The sequence below is a fragment of the Trichomycterus rosablanca genome, chromosome 2 (genome assembly GCF_030014385.1).
Source record: "Trichomycterus rosablanca isolate fTriRos1 chromosome 2, fTriRos1.hap1, whole genome shotgun sequence".
Taxonomy (NCBI): Eukaryota; Metazoa; Chordata; class Actinopteri; order Siluriformes; family Trichomycteridae; genus Trichomycterus; species Trichomycterus rosablanca.
The window spans coordinates 16,615,405-16,637,877 of NC_085989.1; the positions used below are offsets into that span (position 1 = coordinate 16,615,405).

Here is a 22,473-nt window from a genome sequence, read left to right on the forward strand (position 1 = left end):
CAATGACACATTACTACAATTCTACCCTTTAGCTTAAAATTTGAAGCTTAAAAACAGTTAAACCAGTTTTTACTATTTGGAGCCTTTAAATATGTTTCATGTTTCAACTCTTTAAAGAGTTTTATCATTCTGTGCCTTGAGTTTTGTCATGCAAGCACTGACTACACTTCCTAGCTCAACCAGACAACAGACTTTCGACGGTCAGTCACGCAGCGTTGGTCTAGGCGTAAGATTCTCGCTTTGGGTGCGAGAGTCGGCATTGTAAAACAAACGTATCAGGTATAAAAAATGAATAAAAAAGGCAACAGGTAATATGAAACTCGTTACGTCGTTGCTCACTGAAACGCAGCATCATAAATAAGGTCAGCCTGTAAGTGTAACAATGGCGTTCACACTCTATTTTCAGTCAGATCGCTTTGCTTAAGACCTTTTTTGATTCTGATTGAAAAAGCACGCATTAACTTTTAATTCTACTTATATGAGCCTTTAAATATGTTTCATGTTTCAACTCTTTAAAGAGTTTTATCATTCTGTGCCTTGAGTTTTGTCATGCAAGCACTGACTACACTTCCTAGCTCAACCAGACAACAGACTTTCGACGGTCAGTCACGCAGCGTTGGTCTAGGCGTAAGATTCTCGCTTTGGGTGCGAGAGTCGGCATTGTAAAACAAACGTATCAGGTATAAAAAATGAATAAAAAAGGCAACAGGTAATATGAAACTCGTTACGTCGTTGCTCACTGAAACGCAGCATCATAAATAAGGTCAGCCTGTAAGTGTAACAATGGCGTTCACACTCTATTTTCAGTCAGATCGCTTTGCTTAAAGACCTTTTTTGATTTTGATTGAAAAAGCACGCATTAACTTTTAATTCTACTTATATGAGCCTTTAAATATATTTCATGTTTCAACTCTTTAACGAGTTTTAATCATTCTGTGCCTTGATTATTTCCATGCAAGCACTGAATACATTTCCTAGCTCAAACAGACAACAGAGTTTTTACGGTCAGTCACGCAGCGTTGGTCTAGGCGTATGATTCTCGCTTTGGGTGCGAGAGTCGGCGTTGTAAAACGAACGTATCAGGTGTAATAAATAAATAAATAACAAAGGCTATCAAAGGTATCATTCTCTTGTGTAACGTACCTTTTATACACAGCGTCACAACGTTCGGATTGTGCAGTTTTGGTAGATAAATGTATTACACGACGTAAACAGCAAAACAGTTTTTTTTTTTTTTTTGGAAAAAATGTTGCCTTTGAATATGTTTCGGATACGGATATATTCGGGTAAATTTAATGGACGTTAAGTCTGAGATAATGTTACAACGCAAAGCATTAAATACAAAACAAACAACAACAAAAAACAGACAGCTTCATTTATAGCGTCTAATATTTATTAGGATACGAAAAAAAAATGTCTTAATGCCTGATTGTCTGTCAGAAATCAGTCGTTCTTGGGTGATTTTTCCCGGCGTCTATTAGGAAACGTGCACGTTTGGGATTGCCAGATGTTTGAAAACAAGTTAACGCTAGACGCATCTCCACAACAGAAATGTTAAAGTACAGATTTATAGACAGGGTGTTGTGTAACGATTTCCAAATGAGTAATTAAAAACTTTTATGCCTGCCTAATTACATGGGGCCACAAAGGCACTTTATTAAAACAGCGCAAAGCTTTCAAATGCTTCCTAGTCTTGACAGTTGACTAATTAAAACCAGTTTGTACTATTTGGAGCCTTGAAATATTTTTTTTTAAGTTTTAACCATTCTGTGCTTTGAGTTTTCTCATGAAAGCACCGAATACACTTCCCAGCTCAGGCAGACAACAGAGTTTTGACGGTCAGTCACGCACATCAAAATAACACATTGACAACTTCTCAGATGGCTCGTTGGTCTAGGGGTATGATTTTCGCTTTGGGTGCGAGAGGTCCCGGGTTCAAATCCCGGACGAGCCCTCCTTTAACCAAGTGCTCCTTTGCTGTTCTATAAAAATAACTTATCAGTTGTCCCGTTAAAATCTGATCAGAATAATCAAACCAAAATGACACATTGTTATACTTTCTTAGAAGTTGGCAACGTAAATGTTGCAAAATCTTTTGTATAACTAACCGATTAAACACAGCGTCACAACGTTTGTATTGTACAGTTTGGGCTGATAAACATGATACATAAGGTAAACGGCGCGAAGCATAAAGTCTTGAACACAGCTCCTGTCAAAAGTCTTTTCATTTGACAAAGCAAAATAAGTTCTTACAACATCAAGCCCTTAATGACACCTCATGCTTAAAGTGTTCAAAATGCTTTAATGAAGCTCTGCATTGAGTTTTGTTTTGTCATAAATACACTTGCCAGTGCAACCAGTCAACCTTGTGCCCTGTCCCGGCTGGCTCGTTGGTCTAGGGGTATGATTCTCGCTTAGGGTGCGAGAGTAAACTCGTTACGTCGTTGCTCACTGAAACGCAGCATCATAAATAAGGTCAGCCTGTAAGTGTAACAATGGCGTTCACACTCTATTTTCAGTCAGATCGCTTTGCTTAAAGACCTTTTTAGATTTTGATTGAAAAAGCACGCATTAACTTTTAATTCTACTTATATGAGCCTTTAAATATATTTCATGTTTCAACTCTTTAACGAGTTTTAATCATTCTGTGCCTTGATTATTTCCATGCAAGCACTGAATACATTTCCTAGCTCAAACAGACAACAGAGTTTTTACGGTCAGTCACGCAGCGTTGGTCTAGGCGTATGATTCTCGCTTTGGGTGCGAGAGTCGGCGTTGTAAAACGAACGTATCAGGTGTAATAAATAAATAAATAACAAAGGCTATCAAAGGTATCATTCTCTTGTGTAACGTACCTTTTATACACAGCGTCACAACGTTCGGATTGTGCAGTTTTGGTAGATAAATGTATTACACGACGTAAACAGCAAAACAGTTTATTTATTTATTTTGGAAAAAATGTTGCCTTTGAATATGTTTCGGATACGGATATATTCGGGTAAATTTAATGGACGTTAAGTCTGAGATAATGTTACAACGCAAAGCATTAAATACAAAACAAACAACAACAAAAAACAGACAGCTTCATTTATAGCGTCTAATATTTATTAGGATACGAAAAAAAAATGTCTTAATGCCTGATTGTCTGTCAGAAATCAGTCGTTCTTGGGTGATTTTTCCCGGCGTCTATTAGGAAACGTGCACGTTTGGGATTGCCAGATGTTTGAAAACAAGTTAACGCTAGACGCATCTCCACAACAGAAATGTTAAAGTACAGATTTATAGACAGGGTGTTGTGTAACGATTTCCAAATGAGTAATTAAAAACTTTTATGCCTGCCTAATTACATGTGGCCACAAAGGCACTTTATTAAAACAGCGCAAAGCTTTCAAATGCTTCCTAGTCTTGACAGTTGACTAATTAAAACCAGTTTGTACTATTTGGAGCCTTGAAATATTTTTTTTAAGTTTTAACCATTCTGTGCTTTGAGTTTTCTCATGAAAGCACCGAATACACTTCCCAGCTCAGGCAGACAACAGAGTTTTGACGGTCAGTCACGCACATCAAAATAACACATTGACAACTTCTCAGATGGCTCGTTGGTCTAGGGGTATGATTTTCGCTTTGGGTGCGAGAGGTCCCGGGTTCAAATCCCGGACGAGCCCTCCTTTAACCAAGTGCTCCTTTGCTGTTCTATAAAAATAACTTATCAGTTGTCCCGTTAAAATCTGATCAGAATAATCAAACCAAAATGACACATTGTTATACTTTCTTAGAAGTTGGCAACGTAAATGTTGCAAAATCTTTTGTATAACTAACCGATTAAACACAGCGTCACAACGTTTGTATTGTACAGTTTGGGCTGATAAACATGATACATAAGGTAAACGGCGCGAAGCATAAAGTCTTGAACACAGCTCCTGTCAAAAGTCTTTTCATTTGACAAAGCAAAATAAGTTCTTACAACATCAAGCCCTTAATGACACCTCATGCTTAAAGTGTTCAAAATGCTTTAATGAAGCTCTGCATTGAGTTTTGTTTTGTCATAAATACACTTGCCAGTGCAACCAGTCAACCTTGTGCCCTGTCCCGGCTGGCTCGTTGGTCTAGGGGTATGATTCTCGCTTAGGGTGCGAGAGGTCCCGGGTTCAAATCCCGGACGAGCCCTTGTTCTTATCACAGTGTGCAAATGGAAATGAAAGGAGGAAGCGATTAAAGGGCAAAACGTGAACAGCTTTCCATGTGGATGCAATGACACGTTACTACAATTCTACCCTTTAGCTTAAAATTTGAAGCTTAAAAACAGTTAAACCAGTTTTTACTATTTGGAGCCTTTAAATATGTTTCATGTTTCAACTCTTTAAAGAGTTTTATCATTCTGTGCCTTGAGTTTTGTCATGCAAGCACTGACTACACTTCCTAGCTCAACCAGACAACAGACTTTCGACGGTCAGTCACGCAGCGTTGGTCTAGGCGTAAGATTCTCGCTTTGGGTGCGAGAGTCGGCATTGTAAAACAAACGTATCAGGTATAAAAAATGAATAAAAAAGGCAACAGGTAATATGAAACTCGTTACGTCGTTGCTCACTGAAACGCAGCATCATAAATAAGGTCAGCCTGTAAGTGTAACAATGGCGTTCACACTCTATTTTCAGTCAGATCGCTTTGCTTAAAGACCTTTTTAGATTTTGATTGAAAAAGCACGCATTAACTTTTAATTCTACTTATATGAGCCTTTAAATATATTTCATGTTTCAACTCTTTAACGAGTTTTAATCATTCTGTGCCTTGATTATTTCCATGCAAGCACTGAATACATTTCCTAGCTCAAACAGACAACAGAGTTTTTACGGTCAGTCACGCAGCGTTGGTCTAGGCGTATGATTCTCGCTTTGGGTGCGAGAGTCGGCGTTGTAAAACGAACGTATCAGGTGTAATAAATAAATAAATAACAAAGGCTATCAAAGGTATCATTCTCTTGTGTAACGTACCTTTTATACACAGCGTCACAACGTTCGGATTGTGCAGTTTTGGTAGATAAATGTATTACACGACGTAAACAGCAAAACAGTTTATTTATTTTTTTTGGAAAAAATGTTGCCTTTGAATATGTTTCGGATACGGATATATTCGGGTAAATTTAATGGACGTTAAGTCTGAGATAATGTTACAACGCAAAGCATTAAATACAAAACAAACAACAACAAAAAACAGACAGCTTCATTTATAGCGTCTAATATTTATTAGGATACGAAAAAAAAATGTCTTAATGCCTGATTGTCTGTCAGAAATCAGTCGTTCTTGGGTGATTTTTCCCGGCGTCTATTAGGAAACGTGCACGTTTGGGATTGCCAGATGTTTGAAAACAAGTTAACGCTAGACGCATCTCCACAACAGAAATGTTAAAGTACAGATTTATAGACAGGGTGTTGTGTAACGATTTCCAAATGAGTAATTAAAAACTTTTATGCCTGCCTAATTACATGGGGCCACAAAGGCACTTTATTAAAACAGCGCAAAGCTTTCAAATGCTTCCTAGTCTTGACAGTTGACTAATTAAAACCAGTTTGTACTATTTGGAGCCTTGAAATATTTTTTTTAAGTTTTAACCATTCTGTGCTTTGAGTTTTCTCATGAAAGCACCGAATACACTTCCCAGCTCAGGCAGACAACAGAGTTTTGACGGTCAGTCACGCACATCAAAATAACACATTGACAACTTCTCAGATGGCTCGTTGGTCTAGGGATATGATTTTCGCTTTGGGTGCGAGAGGTCCCGGGTTCAAATCCCGGACGAGCCCTCCTTTAACCAAGTGCTCCTTTGCTGTTCTATAAAAATAACTTATCAGTTGTCCCGTTAAAATCTGATCAGAATAATCAAACCAAAATGACACATTGTTATACTTTCTTAGAAGTTGGCAACGTAAATGTTGCAAAATCTTTTGTATAACTAACCGATTAAACACAGCGTCACAACGTTTGTATTGTACAGTTTGGGCTGATAAACATGATACATAAGGTAAACGGCGCGAAGCATAAAGTCTTGAACACAGCTCCTGTCAAAAGTCTTTTCATTTGACAAAGCAAAATAAGTTCTTACAACATCAAGCCCTTAATGACACCTCATGCTTAAAGTGTTCAAAATGCTTTAATGAAGCTCTACATTGAGTTTTGTTTTGTCATAAATACACTTGCCAGTGCAACCAGTCAACCTTGTGCCCTGTCCCGGCTGGCTCGTTGGTCTAGGGGTATGATTTTCGCTTTGGGTGCGAGAGGTCCCGGGTTCAAATCCCGGACGAGCCCTTGTTCTTATCACAGTGTGCAAATGGAAATGAAAGGAGGAAGCGATTAAAGGGCAAAACGTGAACAGCTTTCCATGTGGATGCAATGACACGTTACTACAATTCTACCCTTTAGCTTAAAATTTGAAGCTTAAAAACAGTTAAACCAGTTTTTACTATTTGGAGCCTTTAAATATGTTTCATGTTTCAACTCTTTAAAGAGTTTTATCATTCTGTGCCTTGAGTTTTGTCATGCAAGCACTGACTACACTTCCTAGCTCAACCAGACAACAGACTTTCGACGGTCAGTCACGCAGCGTTGGTCTAGGCGTAAGATTCTCGCTTTGGGTGCGAGAGTCGGCATTGTAAAACAAACGTATCAGGTATAAAAAATGAATAAAAAAGGCAACAGGTAATATGAAACTCGTTACGTCGTTGCTCACTGAAACGCAGCATCATAAATAAGGTCAGCCTGTAAGTGTAACAATGGCGTTCACACTCTATTTTCAGTCAGATCGCTTTGCTTAAAGACCTTTTTTGATTTTGATTGAAAAAGCACGCATTAACTTTTAATTCTACTTATATGAGCCTTTAAATATATTTCATGTTTCAACTCTTTAACGAGTTTTAATCATTCTGTGCCTTGATTATTTCCATGCAAGCACTGAATACATTTCCTAGCTCAAACAGACAACAGAGTTTTTACGGTCAGTCACGCAGCGTTGGTCTAGGCGTATGATTCTCGCTTTGGGTGCGAGAGTCGGCGTTGTAAAACGAACGTATCAGGTGTAATAAATAAATAAATAACAAAGGCTATCAAAGGTATCATTCTCTTGTGTAACGTACCTTTTATACACAGCGTCACAACGTTCGGATTGTGCAGTTTTGGTAGATAAATGTATTACACGACGTAAACAGCAAAACAGTTTATTTATTTTTTTTGGAAAAAATGTTGCCTTTGAATATGTTTCGGATACGGATATATTCGGGTAAATTTAATGGACGTTAAGTCTGAGATAATGTTACAACGCAAAGCATTAAATACAAAACAAACAACAACAAAAAACAGACAGCTTCATTTATAGCGTCTAATATTTATTAGGATACGAAAAAAAAATGTCTTAATGCCTGATTGTCTGTCAGAAATCAGTCGTTCTTGGGTGATTTTTCCCGGCGTCTATTAGGAAACGTGCACGTTTGGGATTGCCAGATGTTTGAAAACAAGTTAACGCTAGACGCATCTCCACAACAGAAATGTTAAAGTACAGATTTATAGACAGGGTGTTGTGTAACGATTTCCAAATGAGTAATTAAAAACTTTTATGCCTGCCTAATTACATGGGGCCACAAAGGCACTTTATTAAAACAGCGCAAAGCTTTCAAATGCTTCCTAGTCTTGACAGTTGACTAATTAAAACCAGTTTGTACTATTTGGAGCCTTGAAATATTTTTTTTAAGTTTTAACCATTCTGTGCTTTGAGTTTTCTCATGAAAGCACCGAATACACTTCCCAGCTCAGGCAGACAACAGAGTTTTGACGGTCAGTCACGCACATCAAAATAACACATTGACAACTTCTCAGATGGCTCGTTGGTCTAGGGGTATGATTTTCGCTTTGGGTGCGAGAGGTCCCGGGTTCAAATCCCGGACGAGCCCTCCTTTAACCAAGTGCTCCTTTGCTGTTCTATAAAAATAACTTATCAGTTGTCCCGTTAAAATCTGATCAGAATAATCAAACCAAAATGACACATTGTTATACTTTCTTAGAAGTTGGCAACGTAAATGTTGCAAAATCTTTTGTAAAACTAACCGATTAAACACAGCGTCACAACGTTTGTATTGTACAGTTTGGGCTGATAAACATGATACATAAGGTAAATGGCGCGAAGCATAAAGTCTTGAACACAGCTCCTGTCAAAAGTCTTTTCATTTGACAAAGCAAAATAAGTTCTTACAACATCAAGCCCTTAATGACACCTCATGCTTAAAGTGTTCAAAATGCTTTAATGAAGCTCTGCATTGAGTTTTGTTTTGTCATAAATACACTTGCCAGTGCAACCAGTCAACCTTGTGCCCTGTCCCGGCTGGCTCGTTGGTCTAGGGGTATGATTCTCGCTTAGGGTGCGAGAGGTCCCGGGTTCAAATCCCGGACGAGCCCTTGTTCTTATCACAGTGTGCAAATGGAAATGAAAGGAGGAAGCGATTAAAGGGCAAAACGTGAACAGCGTTCCATGTGGATGCAATGACACGTTACTACAATTCTACCCTTTAGCTTAAAATTTGAAGCTTAAAAACAGTTAAACCAGTTTTTACTATTTGGAGCCTTTAAATATGTTTCATGTTTCAACTCTTTAAAGAGTTTTATTATTCTGTGCCTTGAGTTTTGTCATGCAAGCACTGACTACACTTCCTAGCTCAACCAGACAACAGACTTTCGACGGTCAGTCACGCAGCGTTGGTCTAGGCGTAAGATTCTCGCTTTGGGTGCGAGAGTCGGCATTGTAAAACAAACGTATCAGGTATAAAAAATGAATAAAAAAGGCAACAGGTAATATGAAACTCGTTACGTCGTTGCTCACTGAAACGCAGCATCATAAATAAGGTCAGCCTGTAAGTGTAACAATGGCGTTCACACTCTATTTTCAGTCAGATCGCTTTGCTTAAAGACCTTTTTAGATTTTGATTGAAAAAGCACGCATTAACTTTTAATTCTACTTATATGAGCCTTTAAATATATTTCATGTTTCAACTCTTTAACGAGTTTTAATCATTCTGTGCCTTGATTATTTCCATGCAAGCACTGAATACATTTCCTAGCTCAAACAGACAACAGAGTTTTTACGGTCAGTCACGCAGCGTTGGTCTAGGCGTATGATTCTCGCTTTGGGTGCGAGAGTCGGCGTTGTAAAACGAACGTATCAGGTGTAATAAATAAATAAATAACAAAGGCTATCAAAGGTATCATTCTCTTGTGTAACGTACCTTTTATACACAGCGTCACAACGTTCGGATTGTGCAGTTTTGGTAGATAAATGTATTACACGACGTAAACAGCAAAACAGTTTATTTATTTTTTTTGGAAAAATTTTTGCCTTTGAATATGTTTCGGATACGGATATATTCGGGTAAATTTAATGGACGTTAAGTCTGAGATAATGTTACAACGCAAAGCATTAAATACAAAACAAACAACAACAAAAAACAGACAGCTTCATTTATAGCGTCTAATATTTATTAGGATACGAAAAAAAAATGTCTTAATGCCTGATTGTCTGTCAGAAATCAGTCGTTCTTGGGTGATTTTTCCCGGCGTCTATTAGGAAACGTGCACGTTTGGGATTGCCAGATGTTTGAAAACAAGTTAACGCTAGACGCATCTCCACAACAGAAATGTTAAAGTACAGATTTATAGACAGGGTGTTGTGTAACGATTTCCAAATGAGTAATTAAAAACTTTTATGCCTGCCTAATTACATGGGGCCACAAAGGCACTTTATTAAAACAGCGCAAAGCTTTCAAATGCTTCCTAGTCTTGACAGTTGACTAATTAAAACCAGTTTGTACTATTTGGAGCCTTGAAATATTTTTTTTAAGTTTTAACCATTCTGTGCTTTGAGTTTTCTCATGAAAGCACCGAATACACTTCCCAGCTCAGGCAGACAACAGAGTTTTGACGGTCAGTCACGCACATCAAAATAACACATTGACAACTTCTCAGATGGCTTGTTGGTCTAGGGGTATGATTTTCGCTTTGGGTGCGAGAGGTCCCGGGTTCAAATCCCGGACGAGCCCTGCTTTAACCAAGTGCTCCTTTGCTGTTCTATAAAAATAACTTATCAGTTGTCCCGTTAAAATCTGATCAGAATAATCAAACCAAAATGACACATTGTTATACTTTCTTAGAAGTTGGCAACGTAAATGTTGCAAAATCTTTTGTATAACTAACCGATTAAACACAGCGTCACAACGTTTGTATTGTACAGTTTGGGCTGATAAACATGATACATAAGGTAAACGGCGCGAAGCATAAAGTCTTGAACACAGCTCCTGTCAAAAGTCTTTTCATTTGACAAAGCAAAATAAGTTCTTACAACATCAAGCCCTTAATGACACCTCATGCTTAAAGTGTTCAAAATGCTTTAATGAAGCTCTGCATTGAGTTTTGTTTTGTCATAAATACACTTGCCAGTGCAACCAGTCAACCTTGTGCCCTGTCCCGGCTGGCTCGTTGGTCTAGGGGTATGATTCTCGCTTAGGGTGCAAGAGGTCCCGGGTTCAAATCCCGGACGAGCCCTTGTTCTTATCACAGTGTGCAAATGGAAATGAAAGGAGGAAGCGATTAAAGGGCAAAACGTGAACAGCTTTCCATGTGGATGCAATGACACATTACTACAATTCTACCCTTTAGCTTAAAATTTTAAGCTTACAAACAGTTAAACCAGTTTTTACTATTTGGAGCCTTTAAATATGTTTCATGTTTCAACTCTTTAAAGAGTTTTATCATTCTGTGCCTTGAGTTTTGTCATGCAAGCACTGACTACACTTCCTAGCTCAACCAGACAACAGACTTTCGACGGTCAGTCACGCAGCGTTGGTCTAGGCGTAAGATTCTCGCTTTGGGTGCGAGAGTCGGCATTGTAAAACAAACGTATCAGGTATAAAAAATGAATAAAAAAGTCAACAGGTAATATGAAACTCGTTACGTCGTTGCTCACTGAAACGCAGCATCATAAATAAGGTCAGCCTGTAAGTGTAACAATGGCGTTCACACTCTATTTTCAGTCAGATCGCTTTGCTTAAAGACCTTTTTTGATTTTGATTGAAAAAGCACGCATTAACTGTTAATTCTACTTATATGAGCCTTTAAATATATTTCATGTTTCAACTCTTTAACGAGTTTTAATCATTCTGTGCCTTGATTATTTCCATGCAAGCACTGAATACATTTCCTAGCTCAAACAGACAACAGAGTTTTTACGGTCAGTCACGCAGCGTTGGTCTAGGCGTATGATTCTCGCTTTGGGTGCGAGAGTCGGCGTTGTAAAACGAACGTATCAGGTGTAATAAATAAATAAATAACAAAGGCTATCAAAGGTATCATTCTCTTGTGTAACGTACCTTTTATACACAGCGTCACAACGTTCGGATTGTGCAGTTTTGGTAGATAAATGTATTACACGACGTAAACAGCAAAACAGTTTATTTATTTTTTTTGGAAAAAATGTTGCCTTTGAATATGTTTCGGATACGGATATATTCGGGTAAATTTAATGGACGTTAAGTCTGAGATAATGTTACAACGCAAAGCATTAAATACAAAACAAACAACAACAAAAAACAGACAGCTTCATTTATAGCGTCTAATATTTATTAGGATACGAAAAAAAAATGTCTTAATGCCTGATTGTCTGTCAGAAATCAGTCGTTCTTGGGTGATTTTTCCCGGCGTCTATTAGGAAACGTGCACGTTTGGGATTGCCAGATGTTTGAAAACAAGTTAACGCTAGACGCATCTCCACAACAGAAATGTTAAAGTACAGATTTATAGACAGGGTGTTGTGTAACGATTTCCAAATGAGTAATTAAAAACTTTTATGCCTGCCTAATTACATGGGGCCACAAAGGCACTTTATTAAAACAGCGCAAAGCTTTCAAATGCTTCCTAGTCTTGACAGTTGACTAATTAAAACCAGTTTGTACTATTTGGAGCCTTGAAATATTTTTTTTAAGTTTTAACCATTCTGTGCTTTGAGTTTTCTCATGAAAGCACCGAATACACTTCCCAGCTCAGGCAGACAACAGAGTTTTGACGGTCAGTCACGCACATCAAAATAACACATTGACAACTTCTCAGATGGCTCGTTGGTCTAGGGGTATGATTTTCGCTTTGGGTGCGAGAGGTCCCGGGTTCAAATCCCGGACGAGCCCTGCTTTAACCAAGTGCTCCTTTGCTGTTCTATAAAAATAACTTATCAGTTGTCCCGTTAAAATCTGATCAGAATAATCAAACCAAAATGACACATTGTTATACTTTCTTAGAAGTTGGCAACGTAAATGTTGCAAAATCTTTTGTATAACTAACCGATTAAACACAGCGTCACAACGTTTGTATTGTACAGTTTGGGCTGATAAACATGATACATAAGGTAAACGGCGCGAAGCATAAAGTCTTGAACACAGCTCCTGTCAAAAGTCTTTTCATTTGACAAAGCAAAATAAGTTCTTACAACATCAAGCCCTTAATGACACCTCATGCTTAAAGTGTTCAAAATGCTTTAATGAAGCTCTGCATTGAGTTTTGTTTTGTCATAAATACACTTGCCAGTGCAACCAGTCAACCTTGTGCCCTGTCCCGGCTGGCTCGTTGGTCTAGGGGTATGATTCTCGCTTAGGGTGCGAGAGGTCCCGGGTTCAAATCCCGGACGAGCCCTTGTTCTTATCACAGTGTGCAAATGGAAATGAAAGGAGGAAGCGATTAAAGGGCAAAACGTGAACAGCTTTCCATGTGGATGCAATGACACGTTACTACAATTCTACCCTTTAGCTTAAAATTTGAAGCTTAAAAACAGTTAAACCAGTTTTTACTATTTGGAGCCTTTAAATATGTTTCATGTTTCAACTCTTTAAAGAGTTTTATTATTCTGTGCCTTGAGTTTTGTCATGCAAGCACTGACTACACTTCCTAGCTCAACCAGACAACAGACTTTCGACGGTCAGTCACGCAGCGTTGGTCTAGGCGTAAGATTCTCGCTTTGGGTGCGAGAGTCGGCATTGTAAAACAAACGTATCAGGTATAAAAAATGAATAAAAAAGGCAACAGGTAATATGAAACTCGTTACGTCGTTGCTCACTGAAACGCAGCATCATAAATAAGGTCAGCCTGTAAGTGTAACAATGGCGTTCACACTCTATTTTCAGTCAGATCGCTTTGCTTAAAGACCTTTTTAGATTTTGATTGAAAAAGCACGCATTAACTTTTAATTCTACTTATATGAGCCTTTAAATATATTTCATGTTTCAACTCTTTAACGAGTTTTAATCATTCTGTGCCTTGATTATTTCCATGCAAGCACTGAATACATTTCCTAGCTCAAACAGACAACAGAGTTTTTACGGTCAGTCACGCAGCGTTGGTCTAGGCGTATGATTCTCGCTTTGGGTGCGAGAGTCGGCGTTGTAAAACGAACGTATCAGGTGTAATAAATAAATAAATAACAAAGGCTATCAAAGGTATCATTCTCTTGTGTAACGTACCTTTTATACACAGCGTCACAACGTTCGGATTGTGCAGTTTTGGTAGATAAATGTATTACACGACGTAAACAGCAAAACAGTTTATTTATTTTTTTTGGAAAAAATGTTGCCTTTGAATATGTTTCGGATACGGATATATTCGGGTAAATTTAATGGACGTTAAGTCTGAGATAATGTTACAACGCAAAGCATTAAATACAAAACAAACAACAACAAAAAACAGACAGCTTCATTTATAGCGTCTAATATTTATTAGGATACGAAAAAAAAATGTCTTAATGCCTGATTGTCTGTCAGAAATCAGTCGTTCTTGGGTGATTTTTCCCGGCGTCTATTAGGAAACGTGCACGTTTGGGATTGCCAGATGTTTGAAAACAAGTTAACGCTAGACGCATCTCCACAACAGAAATGTTAAAGTACAGATTTATAGACAGGGTGTTGTGTAACGATTTCCAAATGAGTAATTAAAAACTTTTATGCCTGCCTAATTACATGGGGCCACAAAGGCACTTTATTAAAACAGCGCAAAGCTTTCAAATGCTTCCTAGTCTTGACAGTTGACTAATTAAAACCAGTTTGTACTATTTGGAGCCTTGAAATATTTTTTTTAAGTTTTAACCATTCTGTGCTTTGAGTTTTCTCATGAAAGCACCGAATACACTTCCCAGCTCAGGCAGACAACAGAGTTTTGACGGTCAGTCACGCACATCAAAATAACACATTGACAACTTCTCAGATGGCTCGTTGGTCTAGGGGTATGATTTTCGCTTTGGGTGCGAGAGGTCCCGGGTTCAAATCCCGGACGAGCCCTACTTTAACCAAGTGCTCCTTTGCTGTTCTATAAAAATAACTTATCAGTTGTCCCGTTAAAATCTGATCAGAATAATCAAACCAAAATGACACATTGTTATACTTTCTTAGAAGTTGGCAACGTAAATGTTGCAAAATCTTTTGTAAAACTAACCGATTAAACACAGCGTCACAACGTTTGTATTGTACAGTTTGGGCTGATAAACATGATACATAAGGTAAATGGCGCGAAGCATAAAGTCTTGAACACAGCTCCTGTCAAAAGTCTTTTCATTTGACAAAGCAAAATAAGTTCTTACAACATCAAGCCCTTAATGACACCTCATGCTTAAAGTGTTCAAAATGCTTTAATGAAGCTCTGCATTGAGTTTTGTTTTGTCATAAATACACTTGCCAGTGCAACCAGTCAACCTTGTGCCCTGTCCCGGCTGGCTCGTTGGTCTAGGGGTATGATTCTCGCTTAGGGTGCGAGAGGTCCCGGGTTCAAATCCCGGACGAGCCCTTGTTCTTATCACAGTGTGCAAATGGAAATGAAAGGAGGAAGCGATTAAAGGGCAAAACGTGAACAGCGTTCCATGTGGATGCAATGACACGTTACTACAATTCTACCCTTTAGCTTAAAATTTGAAGCTTAAAAACAGTTAAACCAGTTTTTACTATTTGGAGCCTTTAAATATGTTTCATGTTTCAACTCTTTAAAGAGTTTTATTATTCTGTGCCTTGAGTTTTGTCATGCAAGCACTGACTACACTTCCTAGCTCAACCAGACAACAGACTTTCGACGGTCAGTCACGCAGCGTTGGTCTAGGCGTAAGATTCTCGCTTTGGGTGCGAGAGTCGGCATTGTAAAACAAACGTATCAGGTATAAAAAATGAATAAAAAAGGCAACAGGTAATATGAAACTCGTTACGTCGTTGCTCACTGAAACGCAGCATCATAAATAAGGTCAGCCTGTAAGTGTAACAATGGCGTTCACACTCTATTTTCAGTCAGATCGCTTTGCTTAAAGACCTTTTTAGATTTTGATTGAAAAAGCACGCATTAACTTTTAATTCTACTTATATGAGCCTTTAAATATATTTCATGTTTCAACTCTTTAACGAGTTTTAATCATTCTGTGCCTTGATTATTTCCATGCAAGCACTGAATACATTTCCTAGCTCAAACAGACAACAGAGTTTTTACGGTCAGTCACGCAGCGTTGGTCTAGGCGTATGATTCTCGCTTTGGGTGCGAGAGTCGGCGTTGTAAAACGAACGTATCAGGTGTAATAAATAAATAAATAACAAAGGCTATCAAAGGTATCATTCTCTTGTGTAACGTACCTTTTATACACAGCGTCACAACGTTCGGATTGTGCAGTTTTGGTAGATAAATGTATTACACGACGTAAACAGCAAAACAGTTTATTTATTTTTTTTGGAAAAATTTTTGCCTTTGAATATGTTTCGGATACGGATATATTCGGGTAAATTTAATGGACGTTAAGTCTGAGATAATGTTACAACGCAAAGCATTAAATACAAAACAAACAACAACAAAAAACAGACAGCTTCATTTATAGCGTCTAATATTTATTAGGATACGAAAAAAAAATGTCTTAATGCCTGATTGTCTGTCAGAAATCAGTCGTTCTTGGGTGATTTTTCCCGGCGTCTATTAGGAAACGTGCACGTTTGGGATTGCCAGATGTTTGAAAACAAGTTAACGCTAGACGCATCTCCACAACAGAAATGTTAAAGTACAGATTTATAGACAGGGTGTTGTGTAACGATTTCCAAATGAGTAATTAAAAACTTTTATGCCTGCCTAATTACATGGGGCCACAAAGGCACTTTATTAAAACAGCGCAAAGCTTTCAAATGCTTCCTAGTCTTGACAGTTGACTAATTAAAACCAGTTTGTACTATTTGGAGCCTTGAAATATTTTTTTTAAGTTTTAACCATTCTGTGCTTTGAGTTTTCTCATGAAAGCACCGAATACACTTCCCAGCTCAGGCAGACAACAGAGTTTTGACGGTCAGTCACGCACATCAAAATAACACATTGACAACTTCTCAGATGGCTTGTTGGTCTAGGGGTATGATTTTCGCTTTGGGTGCGAGAGGTCCCGGGTTCAAATCCCGGACGAGCCCTGCTTTAACCAAGTGCTCCTTTGCTGTTCTATAAAAATAACTTATCAGTTGTCCCGTTAAAATCTGATCAGAATAATCAAACCAAAATGACACATTGTTATACTTTCTTAGAAGTTGGCAACGTAAATGTTGCAAAATCTTTTGTATAACTAACCGATTAAACACAGCGTCACAACGTTTGTATTGTACAGTTTGGGCTGATAAACATGATACATAAGGTAAACGGCGCGAAGCATAAAGTCTTGAACACAGCTCCTGTCAAAAGTCTTTTCATTTGACAAAGCAAAATAAGTTCTTACAACATCAAGCCCTTAATGACACCTCATGCTTAAAGTGTTCAAAATGCTTTAATGAAGCTCTGCATTGAGTTTTGTTTTGTCATAAATACACTTGCCAGTGCAACCAGTCAACCTTGTGCCCTGTCCCGGCTGGCTCGTTGGTCTAGGGGTATGATTCTCGCTTAGGGTGCAAGAGGTCCCGGGTTCAAATCCCGGACGAGCCCTTGTTCTTATCACAGTGTGCAAATGGAAATGAAAGGAGGAAGCGATTAAAGGGCAAAACGTGAACAGCTTTCCATGTGGATGCAATGACACATTACTACAATTCTACCCTTTAGCTTAAAATTTTAAGCTTACAAACAGTTAAACCAGTTTTTACTATTTGGAGCCTTTAAATATGTTTCATGTTTCAACTCTTTAAAGAGTTTTATCATTCTGTGCCTTGAGTTTTGTCATGCAAGCACTGACTACACTTCCTAGCTCAACCAGACAACAGACTTTCGACGGTCAGTCACGCAGCGTTGGTCTAGGCGTAAGATTCTCGCTTTGGGTGCGAGAGTCGGCATTGTAAAACAAACGTATCAGGTATAAAAAATGAATAAAAAAGTCAACAGGTAATATGAAACTCGTTACGTCGTTGCTCACTGAAACGCAGCATCATAAATAAGGTCAGCCTGTAAGTGTAACAATGGCGTTCACACTCTATTTTCAGTCAGATCGCTTTGCTTAAAGACCTTTTTTGATTTTGATTGAAAAAGCACGCATTAACTGTTAATTCTACTTATATGAGCCTTTAAATATATTTCATGTTTCAACTCTTTAACGAGTTTTAATCATTCTGTGCCTTGATTATTTCCATGCAAGCACTGAATACATTTCCTAGCTCAAACAGACAACAGAGTTTTTACGGTCAGTCACGCAGCGTTGGTCTAGGCGTATGATTCTCGCTTTGGGTGCGAGAGTCGGCGTTGTAAAACGAACGTATCAGGTGTAATAAATAAATAAATAACAAAGGCTATCAAAGGTATCATTCTCTTGTGTAACGTACCTTTTATACACAGCGTCACAACGTTCGGATTGTGCAGTTTTGGTAGATAAATGTATTACACGACGTAAACAGCAAAACAGTTTATTTATTTTTTTTGGAAAAAATGTTGCCTTTGAATATGTTTCGGATACGGATATATTCGGGTAAATTTAATGGACGTTAAGTCTGAGATAATGTTACAACGCAAAGCATTAAATACAAAACAAACAACAACAAAAAACAGACAGCTTCATTTATAGCGTCTAATATTTATTAGGATACGAAAAAAAAATGTCTTAATGCCTGATTGTCTGTCAGAAATCAGTCGTTCTTGGGTGATTTTTCCCGGCGTCTATTAGGAAACGTGCACGTTTGGGATTGCCAGATGTTTGAAAACAAGTTAACGCTAGACGCATCTCCACAACAGAAATGTTAAAGTACAGATTTATAGACAGGGTGTTGTGTAACGATTTCCAAATGAGTAATTAAAAACTTTTATGCCTGCCTAATTACATGGGGCCACAAAGGCACTTTATTAAAACAGCGCAAAGCTTTCAAATGCTTCCTAGTCTTGACAGTTGACTAATTAAAACCAGTTTGTACTATTTGGAGCCTTGAAATATTTTTTTTAAGTTTTAACCATTCTGTGCTTTGAGTTTTCTCATGAAAGCACCGAATACACTTCCCAGCTCAGGCAGACAACAGAGTTTTGACGGTCAGTCACGCACATCAAAATAACACATTGACAACTTCTCAGATGGCTCGTTGGTCTAGGGGTATGATTTTCGCTTTGGGTGCGAGAGGTCCCGGGTTCAAATCCCGGACGAGCCCTGCTTTAACCAAGTGCTCCTTTGCTGTTCTATAAAAATAACTTATCAGTTGTCCCGTTAAAATCTGATCAGAATAATCAAACCAAAATGACACATTGTTATACTTTCTTAGAAGTTGGCAACGTAAATGTTGCAAAATCTTTTGTATAACTAACCGATTAAACACAGCGTCACAACGTTTGTATTGTACAGTTTGGGCTGATAAACATGATACATAAGGTAAACGGCGCGAAGCATAAAGTCTTGAACACAGCTCCTGTCAAAAGTCTTTTCATTTGACAAAGCAAAATAAGTTCTTACAACATCAAGCCCTTAATGACACCTCATGCTTAAAGTGTTCAAAATGCTTTAATGAAGCTCTGCATTGAGTTTTGTTTTGTCATAAATACACTTGCCAGTGCAACCAGTCAACCTTGTGCCCTGTCCCGGCTGGCTCGTTGGTCTAGGGGTATGATTCTCGCTTAGGGTGCGAGAGGTCCCGGGTTCAAATCCCGGACGAGCCCTTGTTCTTATCACAGTGTGCAAATGGAAATGAAAGGAGGAAGCGATTAAAGGGCAAAACGTGAACAGCTTTCCATGTGGATGCAATGACACGTTACTACAATTCTACCCTTTAGCTTAAAATTTGAAGCTTAAAAACAGTTAAACCAGTTTTTACTATTTGGAGCCTTTAAATATGTTTCATGTTTCAACTCTTTAAAGAGTTTTATTATTCTGTGCCTTGAGTTTTGTCATGCAAGCACTGACTACACTTCCTAGCTCAACCAGACAACAGACTTTCGACGGTCAGTCACGCAGCGTTGGTCTAGGCGTAAGATTCTCGCTTTGGGTGCGAGAGTCGGCATTGTAAAACAAACGTATCAGGTATAAAAAATGAATAAAAAAGGCAACAGGTAATATGAAACTCGTTACGTCGTTGCTCACTGAAACGCAGCATCATAAATAAGGTCAGCCTGTAAGTGTAACAATGGCGTTCACACTCTATTTTCAGTCAGATCGCTTTGCTTAAAGACCTTTTTAGATTTTGATTGAAAAAGCACGCATTAACTTTTAATTCTACTTATATGAGCCTTTAAATATATTTCATGTTTCAACTCTTTAACGAGTTTTAATCATTCTGTGCCTTGATTATTTCCATGCAAGCACTGAATACATTTCCTAGCTCAAACAGACAACAGAGTTTTTACGGTCAGTCACGCAGCGTTGGTCTAGGCGTATGATTCTCGCTTTGGGTGCGAGAGTCGGCGTTGTAAAACGAACGTATCAGGTGTAATAAATAAATAAATAACAAAGGCTATCAAAGGTATCATTCTCTTGTGTAACGTACCTTTTATACACAGCGTCACAACGTTCGGATTGTGCAGTTTTGGTAGATAAATGTATTACACGACGTAAACAGCAAAACAGTTTATTTATTTTTTTTGGAAAAAATGTTGCCTTTGAATATGTTTCGGATACGGATATATTCGGGTAAATTTAATGGACGTTAAGTCTGAGATAATGTTACAACGCAAAGCATTAAATACAAAACAAACAACAACAAACAACAGACAGCTTCATTTATAGCGTCTAATATTTATTAGGATACGAAAAAAAAATGTCTTGATGCCTGATTGTCTGTCAGAAATCAGTCGTTCTTGGGTGATTTTTCCCGGCGTCTATTAGGAAACGTGCACGTTTGGGATTGCCAGATGTTTGAAAACAAGTTAACGCTAGACGCATCTCCACAACAGAAATGTTAAAGTACAGATTTATAGACAGGGTGTTGTGTAACGATTTCCAAATGAGTAATTAAAAACTTTTATGCCTGCCTAATTACATGGGGCCACAAAGGCACTTTATTAAAACAGCGCAAAGCTTTCAAATGCTTCCTAGTCTTGACAGTTGACTAATTAAAACCAGTTTGTACTATTTGGAGCCTTGAAATATTTTTTTTAAGTTTTAACCATTCTGTGCTTTGAGTTTTCTCATGAAAGCACCGAATACACTTCCCAGCTCAGGCAGACAACAGAGTTTTGACGGTCAGTCACGCACATCAAAATAACACATTGACAACTTCTCAGATGGCTCGTTGGTCTAGGGGTATGATTTTCGCTTTGGGTGCGAGAGGTCCCGGGTTCAAATCCCGGACGAGCCCTGCTTTAACCAAGTGCTCCTTTGCTGTTCTATAAAAATAACTTATCAGTTGTCCCGTTAAAATCTGATCAGAATAATCAAACCAAAATGACACATTGTTATACTTTCTTAGAAGTTGGCAACGTAAATGTTGCAAAATCTTTTGTATAACTAACCGATTAAACACAGCGTCACAACGTTTGTATTGTACAGTTTGGGCTGATAAACATGATACATAAGGTAAACGGCGCGAAGCATAAAGTCTTGAACACAGCTCCTGTCAAAAGTCTTTTCATTTGACAAAGCAAAATAAGTTCTTACAACATCAAGCCCTTAATGACACCTCATGCTTAAAGTGTTCAAAATGCTTTAATGAAGCTCTGCATTGAGTTTTGTTTTGTCATAAATACACTTGCCAGTGCAACCAGTCAACCTTGTGCCCTGTCCCGGCTGGCTCGTTGGTCTAGGGGTATGATTCTCGCTTAGGGTGCGAGAGGTCCCGGGTTCAAATCCCGGACGAGCCCTTGTTCTTATCACAGTGTGCAAATGGAAATGAAAGGAGGAAGCGATTAAAGGGCAAAACGTGAACAGCTTTCCATGTGGATGCAATGACACGTTACTACAATTCTACCCTTTAGCTTAAAATTTGAAGCTTAAAAACAGTTAAACCAGTTTTTACTATTTGGAGCCTTTAAATATGTTTCATGTTTCAACTCTTTAAAGAGTTTTATTATTCTGTGCCTTGAGTTTTGTCATGCAAGCACTGACTACACTTCCTAGCTCAACCAGACAACAGACTTTCGACGGTCAGTCACGCAGCGTTGGTCTAGGCGTAAGATTCTCGCTTTGGGTGCGAGAGTCGGCATTGTAAAACAAACGTATCAGGTATAAAAAATGAATAAAAAAGGCAACAGGTAATATGAAACTCGTTACGTCGTTGCTCACTGAAACGCAGCATCATAAATAAGGTCAGCCTGTAAGTGTAACAATGGCGTTCACACTCTATTTTCAGTCAGATCGCTTTGCTTAAAGACCTTTTTAGATTTTGATTGAAAAAGCACGCATTAACTTTTAATTCTACTTATATGAGCCTTTAAATATATTTCATGTTTCAACTCTTTAACGAGTTTTAATCATTCTGTGCCTTGATTATTTCCATGCAAGCACTGAATACATTTCCTAGCTCAAACAGACAACAGAGTTTTTACGGTCAGTCACGCAGCGTTGGTCTAGGCGTATGATTCTCGCTTTGGGTGCGAGAGTCGGCGTTGTAAAACGAACGTATCAGGTGTAATAAATAAATAAATAACAAAGGCTATCAAAGGTATCATTCTCTTGTGTAACGTACCTTTTATACACAGCGTCACAACGTTCGGATTGTGCAGTTTTGGTAGATAAATGTATTACACGACGTAAACAGCAAAACAGTTTATTTATTTTTTTTGGAAAAAATGTTGCCTTTGAATATGTTTCGGATACGGATATATTCGGGTAAATTTAATGGACGTTAAGTCTGAGATAATGTTACAACGCAAAGCATTAAATACAAAACAAACAACAACAAACAACAGACAGCTTCATTTATAGCGTCTAATATTTATTAGGATACGAAAAAAAAATGTCTTGATGCCTGATTGTCTGTCAGAAATCAGTCGTTCTTGGGTGATTTTTCCCGGCGTCTATTAGGAAACGTGCACGTTTGGGATTGCCAGATGTTTGAAAACAAGTTAACGCTAGACGCA

At 38.2% G+C, this 22,473-nt stretch overlaps 19 non-coding genes across 19 annotated transcripts; all 19 read left to right on the forward strand.

The window, feature by feature from the left end:
* Nucleotides 1-1,882: 1,882 nt before the first annotated feature.
* On the forward strand, nucleotides 1,883-1,954 carry trnap-ugg (transfer RNA proline (anticodon UGG)). The gene has a single exon. It is a non-coding gene; the product is annotated as a tRNA-Pro (tRNA).
* A 1,639-nt stretch (nucleotides 1,955-3,593) lies between these two features.
* On the forward strand, nucleotides 3,594-3,665 carry trnap-ugg (transfer RNA proline (anticodon UGG)). The gene has a single exon. It is a non-coding gene; the product is annotated as a tRNA-Pro (tRNA).
* A 430-nt stretch (nucleotides 3,666-4,095) lies between these two features.
* trnap-agg (transfer RNA proline (anticodon AGG)) lies at nucleotides 4,096-4,167 on the forward strand. The gene has a single exon. It is a non-coding gene; the product is annotated as a tRNA-Pro (tRNA).
* Nucleotides 4,168-5,729: 1,562 nt separating this feature from the next.
* trnap-ugg (transfer RNA proline (anticodon UGG)) lies at nucleotides 5,730-5,801 on the forward strand. Its single transcript has one exon. It is a non-coding gene; the product is annotated as a tRNA-Pro (tRNA).
* A 430-nt stretch (nucleotides 5,802-6,231) lies between these two features.
* Nucleotides 6,232-6,303, forward strand: trnap-ugg (transfer RNA proline (anticodon UGG)). Its single transcript has one exon. It is a non-coding gene; the product is annotated as a tRNA-Pro (tRNA).
* Nucleotides 6,304-7,865: 1,562 nt separating this feature from the next.
* On the forward strand, nucleotides 7,866-7,937 carry trnap-ugg (transfer RNA proline (anticodon UGG)). Its single transcript has one exon. It is a non-coding gene; the product is annotated as a tRNA-Pro (tRNA).
* Nucleotides 7,938-8,367: 430 nt separating this feature from the next.
* Nucleotides 8,368-8,439, forward strand: trnap-agg (transfer RNA proline (anticodon AGG)). Its single transcript has one exon. It is a non-coding gene; the product is annotated as a tRNA-Pro (tRNA).
* Nucleotides 8,440-10,001: 1,562 nt separating this feature from the next.
* trnap-ugg (transfer RNA proline (anticodon UGG)) lies at nucleotides 10,002-10,073 on the forward strand. Its single transcript has one exon. It is a non-coding gene; the product is annotated as a tRNA-Pro (tRNA).
* A 430-nt stretch (nucleotides 10,074-10,503) lies between these two features.
* Nucleotides 10,504-10,575, forward strand: trnap-agg (transfer RNA proline (anticodon AGG)). Its single transcript has one exon. It is a non-coding gene; the product is annotated as a tRNA-Pro (tRNA).
* A 1,562-nt stretch (nucleotides 10,576-12,137) lies between these two features.
* On the forward strand, nucleotides 12,138-12,209 carry trnap-ugg (transfer RNA proline (anticodon UGG)). The gene has a single exon. It is a non-coding gene; the product is annotated as a tRNA-Pro (tRNA).
* Nucleotides 12,210-12,639: 430 nt separating this feature from the next.
* On the forward strand, nucleotides 12,640-12,711 carry trnap-agg (transfer RNA proline (anticodon AGG)). Its single transcript has one exon. It is a non-coding gene; the product is annotated as a tRNA-Pro (tRNA).
* Nucleotides 12,712-14,273: 1,562 nt separating this feature from the next.
* Nucleotides 14,274-14,345, forward strand: trnap-ugg (transfer RNA proline (anticodon UGG)). Its single transcript has one exon. It is a non-coding gene; the product is annotated as a tRNA-Pro (tRNA).
* A 430-nt stretch (nucleotides 14,346-14,775) lies between these two features.
* trnap-agg (transfer RNA proline (anticodon AGG)) lies at nucleotides 14,776-14,847 on the forward strand. Its single transcript has one exon. It is a non-coding gene; the product is annotated as a tRNA-Pro (tRNA).
* Nucleotides 14,848-16,409: 1,562 nt separating this feature from the next.
* Nucleotides 16,410-16,481, forward strand: trnap-ugg (transfer RNA proline (anticodon UGG)). Its single transcript has one exon. It is a non-coding gene; the product is annotated as a tRNA-Pro (tRNA).
* Nucleotides 16,482-16,911: 430 nt separating this feature from the next.
* On the forward strand, nucleotides 16,912-16,983 carry trnap-agg (transfer RNA proline (anticodon AGG)). The gene has a single exon. It is a non-coding gene; the product is annotated as a tRNA-Pro (tRNA).
* Nucleotides 16,984-18,545: 1,562 nt separating this feature from the next.
* trnap-ugg (transfer RNA proline (anticodon UGG)) lies at nucleotides 18,546-18,617 on the forward strand. Its single transcript has one exon. It is a non-coding gene; the product is annotated as a tRNA-Pro (tRNA).
* Nucleotides 18,618-19,047: 430 nt separating this feature from the next.
* On the forward strand, nucleotides 19,048-19,119 carry trnap-agg (transfer RNA proline (anticodon AGG)). The gene has a single exon. It is a non-coding gene; the product is annotated as a tRNA-Pro (tRNA).
* A 1,562-nt stretch (nucleotides 19,120-20,681) lies between these two features.
* Nucleotides 20,682-20,753, forward strand: trnap-ugg (transfer RNA proline (anticodon UGG)). Its single transcript has one exon. It is a non-coding gene; the product is annotated as a tRNA-Pro (tRNA).
* Nucleotides 20,754-21,183: 430 nt separating this feature from the next.
* Nucleotides 21,184-21,255, forward strand: trnap-agg (transfer RNA proline (anticodon AGG)). The gene has a single exon. It is a non-coding gene; the product is annotated as a tRNA-Pro (tRNA).
* Nucleotides 21,256-22,473: the final 1,218 nt, after the last annotated feature.